Here is a 16,019-nt window from a genome sequence, read left to right on the forward strand (position 1 = left end):
TTGAAAGGCAGTTCATTCACAAATGCAACGAAGACTTATCAGTGGGTTTCTATGTACTAAGGGCTAGGGAAACTCAGAGGCTGTTTGTGTGTGTGTGTTGGCGTTTTCTTTTGGGGGTGGGGGGCAGAGGGAGAAAGAGAGAGAAATCCAAACAGGCTCCACCCAGCGGGGGCAGGGGATGCAGGGCTCATCTCAAGACCCTGAGATCCTGACGTGAGCTGAAATCAAGAGTCAGAGGCTTAATCCAATGAACCACTCAGGCACACTTGGATTTTTTTTTTTTTTTTTAAAGCAAAACAGCTTAAGTTGTGATGGGGAAAAACTCCTATCTACATTTTCCATACCATCTGCTAACCCTTGTAAATAAATGTATAAAGGGCTTTCCAAATGATTCTCCAAACCAAGGATTCACAGCCTTAGCTGTACATATGAATCACCTGTGGGTTTTTAAAAAATGTTTATTTTTATTTATTTATGATAGACATAGAAAGAGAGAGGCAGAGACACAGGCAGAGAGAGAAGCAGGCGCCATGCCCGGAGCCTGACGCGGGACCCGATCCCGGAACCCGATCCCGGGACTCCAGGATCGCACCCTGGGCCAAAGGCAGGCGCGAAACCGCTGAGCCACCCAGGGATCCCCCACCTGTGCGGGTTTTAAACACCCCAATGCCCGGCTGCACTCTAGACCTATCAAATAAGAATCTCTTGAGGGTGGGATCTTAGACATCAGTATTTTCCAAGGCTCCCCGGATGACTGCAATGTACAGCCATGGTTGATAACTATGTGCCAAATGATCTAGGAGATGAAGACAGGCTAGAGAGTATATCCTCTCCTTACAGAGGTAGAAATAAATATTCAGGATCTAGCCAGATGACCTCATTTGTAAGTGACATCACCAGTTATATGACTTCTGATGTAGGTGAGGCTTTTTCTACCAAACCCTATATACCCTGATTTCTTCATGAGTTTAAACCTTTATCATGTTCCTAACAACTCACTAAGCAATGCCTTTTACCTGACCAGGAACTAGCTCTTCATAAGATGAAAATTTCTCTTCTCTCTCTCTCTCCTGTATGCTATATAGTGGTTTACAAAAGGGGTTGACCTGGTACAGGCACTCAGTAAAGGTTCCCTCATCTCTTGCCCTTCCAGTCTCATCAGAACAAATATTTCCAAGCATGAGCATGTTAGGCTTTTCTGAATACCTGACTAAATTATGTATCAATAAAATTGTCTTTGGACCTAGAGCCAGAAATTAATAACTTTAAAAAATGACTTCACTATCCAAGACAAAAGAAACAAAAATGAGAAACAAGTCACTTTAAGACTCAACATATGCTAGAATTAAGAAGAAACAAGTTTTTGTTTTATATGATTTTTCAGATCTTTTTTCCTATTAGGAAGTTTGGTGATTTTCTAAATACTAGTAATGAAATAATCAATCTAAATTATATATTTTATGCCTAAAACCAGAAACTCTTTTGTTAGTTTATCCTTCCATAAAACTTAAAGTTGTTGCCAAGGCACTAGGGATTTGAAATATTGCAAACGCATCCTGGAAATAGGGATCAAATTTCCTTCAGATCTGGTAAAAGAGGGATCCCTGGGTGGCGCAGCGGTTTAGCGCCTGCCATTGGCCCAGGGCGCGATCCTGGAGACCCGGGATCAAATCCCACGTCGGGCTCCTGGTGCATGGAGCCTGCTTCTCTCTCTGCCTGTGTCTCTGCCTCTCTCGCTCTCTCTGTGACTATCACAAATAAATAAAAAATTAAAAAAAAAAAAAAGATCTGGTAAAAGAACCAGTTGGCAAGTGAAGAGTTAATGAAAGGTCTGGAGTCCAGTGCATCATCATCTTCATCCATCTCTAGTAAGGAAAATGTTTGAAAGATTTATACAGGCTGTGTCAGCAGGCACCCAAATGGCAGTGTAAGAAGAAATCTGCTGATACACCCCAAAATAAATTGCTTTAAATATCTGGCAAACTTGCCAGTTTGTAACTTCTTCCAGGCTGTAATTTATTACAGCCTCCCGGCAGTGATCAAAAAAAGTCAGCAAGCTGTTTAGAAGAGCACTGTTAAGGTGAGTCCATTCCTTTCATGACAGCAGAGATGGTATTTTATCGAAGTCAGTACTCAATGATGCAGCTTATGAAAGATGATGGAATGGTAATCATCTATATCTATTTGAAAAAGAAGTCAGCAGGAAATGTATCTTATTCAATTCATACTTAATATCTCTGACATGTAAAAAACGCTAAAGATAAGGATTTCATACATATGTATATTTGTCTTTTATAGATAGGTTCCTATTGTGACACCCCAGAAGTGCATAGTCCTTTGTTTCCCCTCAAAAGACCTCTGCCAGTGTGTGGTTCAGTGGAGTCTATTTTAACACCCCCATCCAGGCCTTTTCAAAAGCTTTCAAAGTTAAATTCTCACTTTGAACTGTAAGATTGGAAATTGGGAAAGTGCTAGAACGTGCTTCATAGTTTTTTTTTTTTTTTTTTTTAAGAAAAAAACGAAATCATCTTTGCAAACTGGGGTTCCTTTAAGGGAATAATTCTTTCTGCTACTGTCTTAAAAAGTTGAACAAATTCCCTTTCTTTTCCCAATCTGCAGAGTGTCAAAATGTCAATCAATTTGGTTTCAGCTCAATTTAATCCTTTACTCTGGACTGTCAGGAAACAAGGCTCTAGGGAGCAAGCTCTCTGTACCCAACCATCTAGGAATTCAAAACTGATTCCAAAGTAGACTGAGCAACATGAAATAAACTAAGCTACTTTTCTACTTCACATGAAGTCAGAAGAGGCTTTAAAAAAATCTGCACAAACGCCCTGGAGAAAAAATGCTGCATTTCTTCATTCTCTTGCTTGAGTTAGAAGATTTAAAATAAATTTTGTCTTGTCATTTGCTGACCATTTCAAGGCTCAGAAATATGAATATTCTAAAATGTTATTTTGGCTTTTGACAGCATTAGCAATAGCCAAATTAAATTTTTATAGAATTATATGCTAAAAGCATTAAAATTTTATTTTCTATTTTTTTTTTATATCATGGTTTTTTTTTTTTTAATTATTTATTTATTCATGAGAGACACAGAGAGATGGAGGCAGAGACATAGGCAGAGGGAGAAGCAGGCTCTATGCAGGGAGCCTGATATGGGACTTGATCCCAGGACTCCAGGATCACACCCTGGGCCGAAGGCAGGCGCTAAACCACTGAGTCACCCAAGGATCCCCCAAAATTTATTTTTAACAAATTTTTAAATTGGAGTTCCATTTGCCACCATATAGCATAACACCCAGTGCTCATCCTGTCAAGTGTAAATTTTTTTTTTTTTTTTAAATAATAGATGTCCCTTGTATCCGTAAGGTACTTCTTGTTACTATGTCTTCCTGTGCTCTCTGTAAGGTATAAACACTGACTTACTTGCTGACCAGGACAGACACAAAAGTGGCTTTAAATGTGAGTGAAGGATGTGGCATGCTTTTGCTGCTGTAACAAAATTTCAACCTGGGTGGATCACTTGAATGGAAGGTAGCTAATGAGCTAAAAAAGTGATAGTGTTCAAGTGCCAAAAGCAGTAGACTAGAAACCAGAGGACCTAAGCTCTAGTTCTAACATGGCCACTTAATAAACTAAGATTTTGGCTAAGTCATTTATTTTCATCTGTAAAATAGGATAATAAAACTCTAAGGAAAGGTCTCCAAATCTTTTTGTTAGAGTTGGGAACCTTAGGAAAGGAATTTCATTCAGCCTAGAAATCTTGAAAAATGCATTTAATCCACTTAAGATAAATAGTCATCTAGTTCAAAGCAATAGAGCCTAGCACTTAAAAATCCTAACCTTAGTTTATACAGAAAATGGAGTATTACTTAGCTATAAAAAAGAATGAAATCTTGCCATTCGCAACAACATGGATTGGCCTAGAGAGCATAATGCTGAGTAAAGCCAGTCAGTCTGAGAGATAAATATCGTATGGTTTCATTCATATGTGGAATTTAGTGCTTGCTTTGGCAGCATATATACTAAAATTGGAATAATCATTCACATGTGGAATTTAAGAAACAAAACAAATGAACAAAGAGAAAAGAGACAAAATACTAGACATTTCAATATAGAGAACTGGTGGTTGCCAGAAGGGAGGTAGGGAATGGGTAAAAAAGATAGAAAGGATTAACAGTACACTTAATGAACACTGAGAAATGTAGAGAATTGTTAAATCATTATATTGTACACCTGAAACTAATATAAAGCTGTGTGTTAATTATATTTGAAAGAAAAATCATAATCTTGCAATTATTAGGCAGGATTTGAATCCTAATGTCACCATTAGCTGTGAACTTTGGATTGTTACTTAATCTCTGGCTCAGTATTGGTATCTAATTTATGAAGTTACTGTGAGGATTAAGTTAAGAGACAAAGTTACTTGAAAGAGTGTACAGCATAAAAATCTACACTTTGGACTTAATGGCTCTGTAAATTTAAAAGAGTTAAAAGAAAGGTTGGGGAGCTTGCTCTTCACAAATACAATTAGTGAGTCAGTCTCCAAAGAAGAATCTTAGAGTGCATGGTTGTAATAAATCTACTTATTTATTTTTAAGGTTTTATTTTTTATATATATTGTTAAAGTTTTTATTTATCTATTCATGAGACACACACACACACACAGAGAAAGAGAGAAAGAGAGAGAGAGAGAGAGAGAGAGGCAGAGGGAGAAACAGGCTCCATGCAGGGTGCAGGACGCGGGACTGGATCCTGGTCTCCAGGATCACGCCCTGGGCTGTAGGCGGCGCTAAACTACTGAGCCACCCAGGGATCCCCAAGATTTTATTTTTTAAGTAATCTCTATACCCAGTGTGGTTCTTGAACTCACAACCCCAAGATCAAGAGTCATGTGCTCCACTGGCTGAGCCAGTCAGGAGCCCCTAAATCTTTTAATTTTAAATTCTTTTGCTTTTCTAACTCCTCTTCATCATATTTTTTGGCTGTCTTTCTGACGTAAAAACTCTTAATAGGGAAAAAAAACCTATGTGCCTTTCTTTAGGTCATTAAGAAAGCTGAGTGTGTATGTGTTTGTGTGTATGTTGGGGGTGAGCAGGGAGACTCTAAAGTCTGTCTGGCATCTTTGAGGTAAAGTTGACTGTACATTTTAATTTATTCGTTGAAGAAGTTAAGATGTTGACTAGAAATAATTCTCTATATTCTTTTCCACTAGTCTGAAAAATAACTAAAGCAGACAACATTAAAATGTCAATGAATCTGATATCAGAAGTTCTAGATTCTAGTTACTTTAATCATGGGCAAACTTTTCTCTGTTCCAGCCTCAATTTCTTTAATCCTAAAGTGGGGATGGTAATGTTTTACCTCACAGTTTTATAGAAGTGCTTTGTGAACAAGACGCATGAAATTCTCATAATTACCATTCATAAATTGGTCAATCAACTTCTAGTAACAGAAAGCTAGTTGTATTTCTTTGTATTTTGGGTGAGAAGTTGATGAATGAATGAAAATTAAAATACATACAAATATCCCCAATGTATCACCCCATTTCATTCAGGAAGTCTTCATTATTATTGTTTGCCAGGTAGTTAATCACATTAACTTAATATTGCATTTGATAGTAAGATCTGCAGTGTTTACTGGATTTTTATATTTACAGCCTTTATTTTTTACTTTTAAAATATTTTATTTATTTATTTGAGAGAGAGACAGCAAGAGATCATAAGCAAGGGGAGCAGCAGAGGGAGAGGGAGCCCCACGTGAGGCTTGATCCCAGGACCTTAGCCGACTGAGCTACTCAGGTGCCCCTGTATTTACAAGTTTTAAAATAACAGTATTAACTTATATAACTTTATTTTAAAAATACCTAGTCATAAGAAAATATGATTATATCTGTCAGAAGGCCTGTTTGTATTTTTGTTTTCTCCAAGGGCATGATCTACAGAAATAAATAGTAAATTAATCCCCTGAGTGTCAAAAGGGAGAAAACCAACACTTTAAAGAGTTATAAAACAAAAAGCCTGTTACCTGGAGTAGCACAACATTCTGTCTCCTGTTAATCTCTAAAATGCTAGGATAAAACTCTCAAGATAAAACACCCAAGTTCATACAATACAATAAACCAAACTCTGTAAAAAAAAAAAAAAAAAAAAAAAAGGCTCTTAAAAGCAATCGTTTTGCAATCACCATGTGGCTAATAGTATTATTTAAAAGAGCATCAGACAATAGTTTTAAACACTGGATAGAACAATGTCACTGAACCCTTCTAGTCCTTTCCATGGAACTTTCCACCATAAGAGCATGGGGAATACTGAAAAGATCTGCGTATCAACTCCATGAGAGGCAATCTCTAAGGCATTCATCTGCCATAGTCTTAACCACCATATGCTCCAGTAGGAAGAGATGCTGAAATGCTGCTTTCTTCAGGTTACAAAAGCCCCACATGCTATTGTTTAGTAAAAATAATAGGCATTTTTATAGATCACTTTTCACATCCAATACACCTTATAAACCATTTAACCATTTAATCCCTATTCTGTCTCTTTAAACATTTTATTATTTAAACATTTTTTAGTTAAGATTTTATTTTTTTAGGGGATCCCTGGGTGGCGCAGCGGTTTGGCGCCTGCCTTTGGCCCAGGGCGCGATCCTGGAGACCCGGGATCGAATCCCACATCAGGCTCCCAGTGCATGGAGCCTGCTTCTCCCTCTGCCTGTGTCTCTGCCTCTCTCTCTCTCTCTCTGTGACTATCATAAATAAAAAAAAAAAAATTAAAAAAAAAAATTAAAAAAATAAAAGTAACATGCTGAGTGATTGAAACTTTTTTTTTCAATATTCAGAAAAGTAAAATAAAAGTCACTCTTCTTATCCCCATCATCCTACTCCCTGGGATGATTGTTAATATTTCTAGAAATTTTCCTTGCATATGTAAATATATTGTAGCTGCCCTTTAAGAAACATACATGCACCTAAGCATAGTATTATATTATATACATCATACATATTATTCTGCTTCTTGTTTTTCCCTTCACTTACCACTGTATCTTAGACATTTTTCTATATTTATTTTTTTAAAGATTTTATTTATTTATGAGAGACACAGAGAGAGAGAGAGAGAGAGAGACAGAAACACAGGCAGAGGGAGAAGCAGGCTCCATGCAGGGAACCTGACATGGGATTGGATCCCGGGTCTCCAGGATCAGGCCCTGGGCTGAAGGTGGCGCTAAACCGCTGAGCCACCCAAGGCTGCCATATAGATGTATTTATTTTTAAAGATTTAATTCATTCATTCATTCATTCATTCATTCATTCATTCATTCATTCATTCATGAGAGACACACACACACAGAGAGAGAGAGGCAGAGACACAGGCAGAGGGAGAAGCAGGCTCCACGTAGGGAGCCTGATGTGGGACTCGATCCTGGGACTCCAGGATCATGCCCTGGGCCAAAGGTGGCCCTAAACCGCTGAGCTACCCGGGCTGCCCTGCCCTATATTTATTTAGATTTGCCTCACATTCTTTTAAAGGAATGCATAGTGTTCTATTTTACAATTAAATATTCTTTATTTAAACAGTCCTCTACTGATAGACATTTAAGCTGTTTACAGTCTTTACCATTATATACAATATCATTATGAATATGCTTTCATGTGGTCTTTATGCATACATGTGAATATTTATACCTAGAGGCAGAATTGGCAGTTAGTTAAAATATTTTGAACATCTTAGGAATTGTTAGATATGATCAAATTGCCCTGCTGAAAGGTTTAGTTTTTTTTTTTTTTTCCCCATGGAATCCTAGTGCTTCCTATGCTGTGATCTATTAAATTAACTCAGCGCCCAAGATCCTCTTCTACATCCCATCTTTTACATACTACATTAAAATATATATATATATGTGTGTGTGTGTGTGTGTGTGTGTGTATGTGACACAGGCTTATAGAGAGAAACTAGAAAAACAGACTATAAACAAAAATTAAAAACTATTATTATGGATATTGATTTCAAAGAATTAATTAGACTATAACAAAATATATATAATATATATATTTTAAAGATTTTATTTCTTTATTTATGAGAGACACACACAGAGAGAGGCAGAGACATAGGCAGAGGGAGAAGCAGGATCCATGCAGGAAGCCTGATGTGGGACTCGATCCCGGGACTCCAGGATCATGCCCTGAGCCAAAGGCAGATGCTTAACTGCTGAGCCACCCAGGCGACCCAAATATATGAAATATTAAACTACTTTGAAGATAATATGATTTTAAATTAAGAAGTAATTTTGGGGGATCCCTGGGTGGCGCAGCGGTTTGGCGCCTGCCTTTGGCCCAGGGCGTGATCCTGGAGACCCGGGATTGAATCCCACGTCGGGCTCCCTGCGTGGAGCCTGCTTCTCCCTCTGCCTGTGTCTCTGCCTCTCTCTCTCTCTGTGTGACTATCATGAATAAATAAATAAAATCTTAAAAAAAAAAAAAGAAGTAATTTTGGGATCTTGTTTGATGCTAATGCTGTATACTATAGTAAATGAGCCAAATGTGGCTTTCAATGTCTTGGAATGGGGTGTGAGACAAGAGATAGAAGAATAGAAAGTTAATTTGAGAATAACAAAAAAAAAAAAAAAATGGAGGCTAGAGGAGCTGAGAGGTTCTTAAAAATAAAAACAATAGCTGACATTTGTTGAGCTGACATTTACTGTGCACCAGATACTCTATTAAGAGTTTACGTGCAGGGGAGGGAGAGTTTGAATAACTTGTTTAAGGTTATACACCAGTATTTCAACCCCTGCCAGTAATTCTGGCTCCAGAACATGTTTCCTTAACAGTATTCTACACTGTCTCCATGATGATGGAGGTTCACTATGGAACAAGTATGAAAAATTCTATTGCCAACAGGAGGAACTCCTGAAGATGTTACTTACCTTATTGCACTGGGTATTTTCTCTTCAATTTGATCCTAGCTATGCCTAACAGGTTCCTGACAGTAATAGCGACCTAACCCAGTACTATATATAGCAGTTAAGACTTCTGGCTGTTGTATACCATCCCCTTGCTACCAAATCCCTTAGAACTCTGAATTTCAAGCTAATATTCATCACAAGACATTTTCCAAGGCATTTATATCTATAGTTTTTTGTTTGTTTCCTAGTTTCTTTATACAGCATCCTATGTGAAGGAAGCATTTAATGTATTTGTGGATAATGGTGGCATCATCATCTTATTTGATGTTTGAAATAAACCTACTAGCTAGGCAGGTATTATCATTCCTTGTGACAGTTAAAGAAAAAGATGAACAGACTAATACCTAGGTGATAAGAAGCCTAGACTCTAGGTGCAGATGTGTCTAATTTATCCTATATACTGTTGATAGACTGACTGAATTCAGTTGGACTGAATACCTGTATGCCAGGCACTTTCTAAGATACTATCAAAATGACTAAGAATTAAATACTTTTATAATAATTCTTCACTCAGAATCCCCAAGCAGTTCCTTATTCCCTTTCAGAACAAGTTGAAACTTTCCCTTCTGGTCTTCAGGTCCTCCATAATTTAAATCCTACAATAATCCATTCTGTATGGCATATTACCCTCAATTCCATTCCTTCTCCAACACAGTCAATGTAACTTTTTTTTTTACCCATTCTCCCAAAACAAATCTTTGCTATAATTAGGAAGGTCTTATCCTGTCCTTCTGTATCTGAGTCTCATTCTCCTCTCTGTCTGTCCTTCTGTATCTGAGTCTCATTCTCCTCTCTGTTCAAGTTGTCCCCCTTCTGAGACCACGTTTATCCAGACTTTCAAGTATCCATGAAACAACATATTTTTGAAGGCCTAGTTTTCTCAGTTCTTTCAATAATTAGAAACTCTATAGTGTTTTCATATTCATCCTCACTTGATTCTCATTATACTCCTGTGTATAGGTAAACAGAGCTACCTGGGATTATCAGATTCATTTTCAGATGAGGAAACTGAGGCTTAGAAATTAAGGGTCCTGCCCAAGTTTACACAGCAAGTGTCAGAGCTAGGATTTGAACTCAGGTCTTCTGATTAAACCCAATGATCAATTCCTTATTTGTAGTATGCTATGACTTTTTCTAATTCCTTTAGAATTTATAATCTATATTATAATTCAAAGTTTTGCTATTTTATGCTGTATAACTGTCTCTCAATGGGAGCAAATCAGACACAGTAACTCTCTTTTGTGGACTTCACAGAGCCCAGCACAGTGCTAGGAAGTCTAAAGCATTAAATATATTCTGATTGGTTGGTTGATCCCTTATACTGCACCTCACTATAGTTTTCTTAGGACTCTAGATAAATATTTCCTGAAGGAATCAATACATTAGTTATCTCCCTCACAGTTGGTAACGGAGCGGCCCCTAAGACTCCTTTTCACAGCCTCATCTTTCTCCTGCTCTCTCTTTTCTGATAGATATATGCCTCCTTCACACAGAGAATCTAGTAGAAGGCCTGGAACACAACCCAGCTAGGTATGGGCTTTATTTTTATTTTCAAGCCTGTCCTAGACTTTCAGGAGCCAAAAGTACAAATCACAGCAGGATTGATTCAGCCCTTTCACAAGCAATTTAGTACTACGCAGTTTGTTTAGAGTGGTCAAGTTTCTAGGCCCTGGCTGAGCAGCATCATTATCTCTTCAAGCTTTCATGTATCAGCTTCCCAGACCATATTTCACTTTCCATGTCCTTCTTTTCTAAAATCAGGTGAACATACAAAATTATATACTTACACAATTATACACTTTTCAACAACCATGTCAAATATCTTCAAGGAATTTGAGTATGCTACAGGAAGTTTTTCTTTTTGGGTTAGGCAAAACCAAGAAGTATGCAAAAGTTAATACTCCTCAATCCTTGGTAGAAAGGATATTTTGTACTTTAGCAAGTGCATCAACAGAGCAAAGATATGGTGTTGTCAGATTCTATTTAATCCACCTCAGCTGGAAGGCCAACTGGACAATGAATCTTAAGTGAAGTGAAAAATACTTTCAAGGGAAAAGAAAACTAAGTAGCAAATATTTTAATTTTTAATTGTGAAATATTTTAAACATATGTCAAAGAATAGAGAGGATAACAGTCAGATACTCAATAAACAGTACTATCACATTCTTTTTACTCTCCAATTTTAAGAAATAAAGTATCACAACTGAAGCCCTCTGTGAACTTCTCTATGATCCCTTTCCTGCCTGTCTGTACAAATAGCTACTCTTCCTGAATTTGCTGTTCATCTTTCCATTCATGTTTTTATATTATGCATATGGCTTATTTTTAATGTAAAATTCACTTAGAAAGTTGTAGCTTGTAAAGCCTTGAACTTTAAAAAAATTTCTTATATGTTACTACATCAAAATACATATAAAAGAATAAATAAAACATGTTTCCTGCTTAAAACTTCTAGGCCAGGGTGGATAGGTTAAGTAGATATGTGATAAAGTCAACAGAGTAAAATGCTAATTGTGAATCCAGAAAGGGTGGTTATTTGGGTGTTTACTGTACAGTTCTTTCAATTGTCTGCCTGTTTACTTTTTTAAATAATAAAACATTGGAAAGATAAAACATGGGCGCCTGGGTGGTGCAGTGGGTTAAGCCTCTGACTCTTGTTTTCAGCTCAGGCCGTGATCTCAGGGTCCTGAGATTGAGCCCAGTGTGGGGTTCTACTCAGCACAGAGTCTGCTTGAGATTCCCTTTCCCTCTCCCTGCTTGCATTCTCCTGTCTCTTACTCTCTCTTAAAAAAATGAATAAATAAATCTTAAAAAAAAATAAAACAAAAACCTCTATTTCATATTTTGTCTAAATATCTCTGAGGAATAGTATTAACTGGTTTTGGATACTCAAGAACCTGGTACACTTACAGAAAACAATAATTAGGCCTGATAGTCTAACTACTATTTAGGTTCTTACTATATGGTATCTAACAAATAAAATGAGAAAAAAAACCCAGACCCTTTAAGATTTATCTTCACATAGTCACTTATAAAGCAGTTATTTCAGCTTTGACTTTTCCATCCTTTTCTAGGGAGTTAATGAAATGATTTGAAATGATTTTATAATCCCCTTCTCACCAGCTCTGGGCTTAAACCCAGAGCTGGAAAACTATTTATGGTTGATAAGCATCACTAATAAAATGAGTATATTACATAATTAGAAGACAATACTTTAAAAAAATTTTAAAGATTTTATTTGAGAGAGAGAGAGGGAGGGAGCAGGAGGAGGAAGAAGGAGAAGCAGACTCTCCACTGAGCATGAGCCTGATGTAATACAGGACTCAATCCCAGGACCCTGAGATTATGACCTGAGCTGAGGTCAGCTGCTTAACAAACTGAGCCACCCAGGCACCTGTAAAACTTTTAAAAATGTTTCACCATGATAAAATATTTATGTAACAGTACTTTGCCTATTTTGAAGTATTTTTATATTTCTGTATTATTTATGCCTCATAATAAGCATGCTAAATTTTTTTTAAGGAAGAGGAAACTGAGTCTCAAAGAATGAAGGTCATGCAACCAATACAAACATACATCTCCTAACTCCAATACCAGTGTACTTTCCATATAACTGAAAATAATGGAATATAAATCTTTTGGTTTTAGTGTTTTAAAATGACTACATTACCAGTAATTACATTATTTATTATTTGTTTGTAAGGTACTTCATGTTAAGTGGTCTAATTTAATAGTAATTACTCCTTGAGCTTGATGTTTTCATAATTTTATAGGTAAAATAACAGAATAAACTCTAATGTGGACTGTTTCAGTTGCAGAATATTGCCTTTCAAAATGAAGATCTTTAAGGAAAAGGATTGTGTTAAGTTAAAAATAGCAATTCAATTTTGGGAAATAAGAGATGTTACTGCCTAAACCCAATTCTTTTAAAAGACTTTATTTATTTATTCATGAGAGAGAGAGAGAGGCAGAGACACAGGCAGAAGGAGAAGCAGGTTCCATGCAGGAAGCCCAATGTGGGACTCGATCCCAGGACTCCAGGATCACGCCCTGAGCCAAAGGGAGATGCTCAACTGCTGAGCCACCCAGGCATCCTCTAAACCCAATTTCTAACAACAAAAAAATTTTTTAAAAGATTTTATTTATTTGAGAGAGACCATGAGAGAGAGCATGAGCAGGGGGAGGGGCAGAGGGAGAGGGAGAAGCAGGCTCCCTGCTCGGCAGGACCCTGGGATCATGATTTGAGCTGAAGGCAGATGCTTAGCTGACTAAGTCAGCTAGGTGCCCCTCTAACAAAATTTTTAATGAAAAATTACTTGTTAAAATTAAATTAAAAAATATGTCAAAGCTGATTTTTTTAAACTGAGCAAACAGGAAGATATAAGTAGCTGTTAAAAATAAAGCCCTTAGTGAAATTTATTGATTGCTGAGAACCACTTATAATTATAGTGCTTTTTATGTCATAGAAAATAAATTGGGGTTTTGAATGAGAGCCTGGTGACAGATTTAGCTAACACTGAATGAATTACAATTAAAGAAAGTTATTTTCTTCTTATATTATTACAGGAGCAATTTATTCTAGATATTACTGGAACAGAGGTGGATGATTAAACAGTCAGTTAAACTGTAACAAAAACATAGCTGCCCAACTCTCCATTCTGAAACTCTTTATAGTTGAATGCAATTGAAAGTGGCACCTAAATATACATTTAAAATATAACTCGTAAGAAGAAATCCCATCAATAAAAGAAAAAAAAAAGCACATAAACACCCACCTTTGTGAGCTGTTAAGTTTCATTTTCTTTGTAAAATGCAATCTCTGCTTAAAGACATTTTAATTCTCCACAGCACTCCCATCTCCAAAGGTCCAGACTGATACTGGACTATATTGGGTGATACTACTTAAATGACAGATGTGTTCTACCAAACATTAAGTTCACATTTCTCAGAGCTCAAAGTTTGTGCTGTATTCCAATAAACATAAAACATGTTTTGCCCAAGAACCCTTTCTTAAAAATTTTCAGAAGAATGATAGCTTGAGTCTGTCAAACTAAAGCATTAACTACAGAATTGCTGCTTACATTTTTACATGGACATAAGGGTAAGCACTGAAATGTAAGTGAAATGTAAGTGCTAATCTCTAGAGAAAAACTCTATAATAAAAACAGAACACTGGGAGATAGAATATTACATTTCTTATACTGAATCTTTACAACAGGGCTTTCAATGTCCCTTCAAATATTAATTCATAATATTGAATATTTGGACATATACAATAATGACTGTTCATATTTTACCAATAGATAAACAGAGGCACACCAAAATATTAATACCAACTCTGCCAGGCACCATATTAATGCTAGGTATTCAAAGAAGTATGAGAATATATAATTATATACTAAATAGTTCACAACAAAGCAGGGCAGACAGAGGAGATATATGAAAAACTGGCCCTCAATTCACCTAACTATCCAGTGTTCTCCCTGAATGGTGTGCTCTTTACTGGTCTGCATTTGAACAGTTTATTCCTCCCCTCCACTCATCACCACCCAAAGCTGATTAATGCTTTAAGACCCCTTTTATCAAGGTTATAATGGTTCTTAGTAATAGTGAATAACATTTGCTGAACATTTACTATATGCTAAGCATTATGACAAATTATATAAGTGAATTATACCTCATTTCATCATCATAGCAATCTGTGAGAATTGCTAACCAGCTCCTACTTTTCAAGGACTTGAGGGGGATGCCTGGATGGCTCTGTGGTTGAGCATCTGCCTTTGGCTCAGGGCGTGATCCTGGGTCCAGGGATTGGGTCCCGCTTTGGGCTCCCTGCGAGGAGCCCACTTCTCTCTCCATGTCTCTGCCTCTCTCTGTGTGACTCTCATGAATATATATATTTTAAAAAATAAATAAAGGACTCGAGGGACTTACAGTCTCCATTCTCTCTATAAATCATACTGTCATAGTAGCAGAGATTGTGTCTGCCTAACAGCCCACTCTGCTCTAGTAATGCCCATTCACTTCTACTTTTGCCAGTAGTTGAGTGCTTATCAAGAATCTGTGTTGGGATCCCTGGGTGGCGCAGCGGTTTAGCGCCTGCCTTTGGCCCAGGGCGTGATCCTGGAGACCCGGGATCGAATCCCACGTCGGGCTCCCGGTGCATGGAGCCTGCTTCTCCCTCTGCCTGTGTCTCTGCCTCTCTCTCTCTCTCTCTCTCTCTCCCTTTCTCTCTGTGTGACTATCATAAATAAATACAATAAAATAAAAATAAAATAAAATAAATACTTAAAAAAATTTTTTTAAAATTTATTTATGATAGTCACACAGAGAGAGGGAGAGAGGCAGAGACATAGGCAGAGGGAGAAGCAGGCTCCATGCACCGGGAGCCTGACGTGGGATTTGATCCTGGGTCTCCAGGATCACGCCCTGGGCCAAAGGCAGGTGCTAAACCGCTGCGCCACCCAGGGATCCCCCCCCAAAAAAAAAAAATTAAAAAAAAAAAAAAGAATCTGTTTGTGGGGCAGCTGGGAGGCGCAGTTGGCTAAGTGTCCAACCCTTGGTTTCAGCTCAGTGTTCAGCTCAGTGTTTCAGCACTCTCAGCAGGGAGTCTGCTTGAGATTCCCTCCCTTTGCCCCCTCCCACATAAATAAATCTTAAAAAAAAAAAAGAATCTGTGTGTTTGTTTTAAAAACTGTTGGTGGCCATTGCATTTCTTATCATAATTGTATAATGTAATTAAGTATTATGTAAACTCAATTACATGAGTTCAAAAATAAAAAGTTATTATTTCTAAGAATATAAACTCATGTTTTTGAAAAACCTAAATAAAGGCTAATTACTTTAAAAACTGCTGTTAAGTGCAGCCCAGGTGGCTCAGCGGTTTGGTGCCACCTTTGGCCCAGGTGTGATCCTGGAGACCCGGGATCGAGTCCTGCATCTGGCGCCCTGCATGGAGCCTGCTTCTCCCTCTGCGTGTGTCTGTGCCTCTCTCTCTCTGTGTCTTGAATGAATGAATGAATGAATGAATCTATCTTTAAAAAAAAAAACAACAA

The 16,019-nt window shown here is 37.3% G+C and overlaps 1 protein-coding gene across 4 annotated transcripts in view; it reads right to left on the reverse strand.

Annotated features, from left to right (window-relative positions):
* The window catches only part of SSH2 (slingshot protein phosphatase 2), a 238,819-nt gene that overhangs the window by 104,610 nt on the left and 118,190 nt on the right, over positions 1 to 16,019 (reverse strand). The window lies entirely within an intron of this gene.

This window comes from Canis lupus, chromosome 9 (assembly GCF_003254725.2).
Source record: "Canis lupus dingo isolate Sandy chromosome 9, ASM325472v2, whole genome shotgun sequence".
Taxonomy (NCBI): domain Eukaryota; kingdom Metazoa; phylum Chordata; class Mammalia; order Carnivora; family Canidae; genus Canis; species Canis lupus.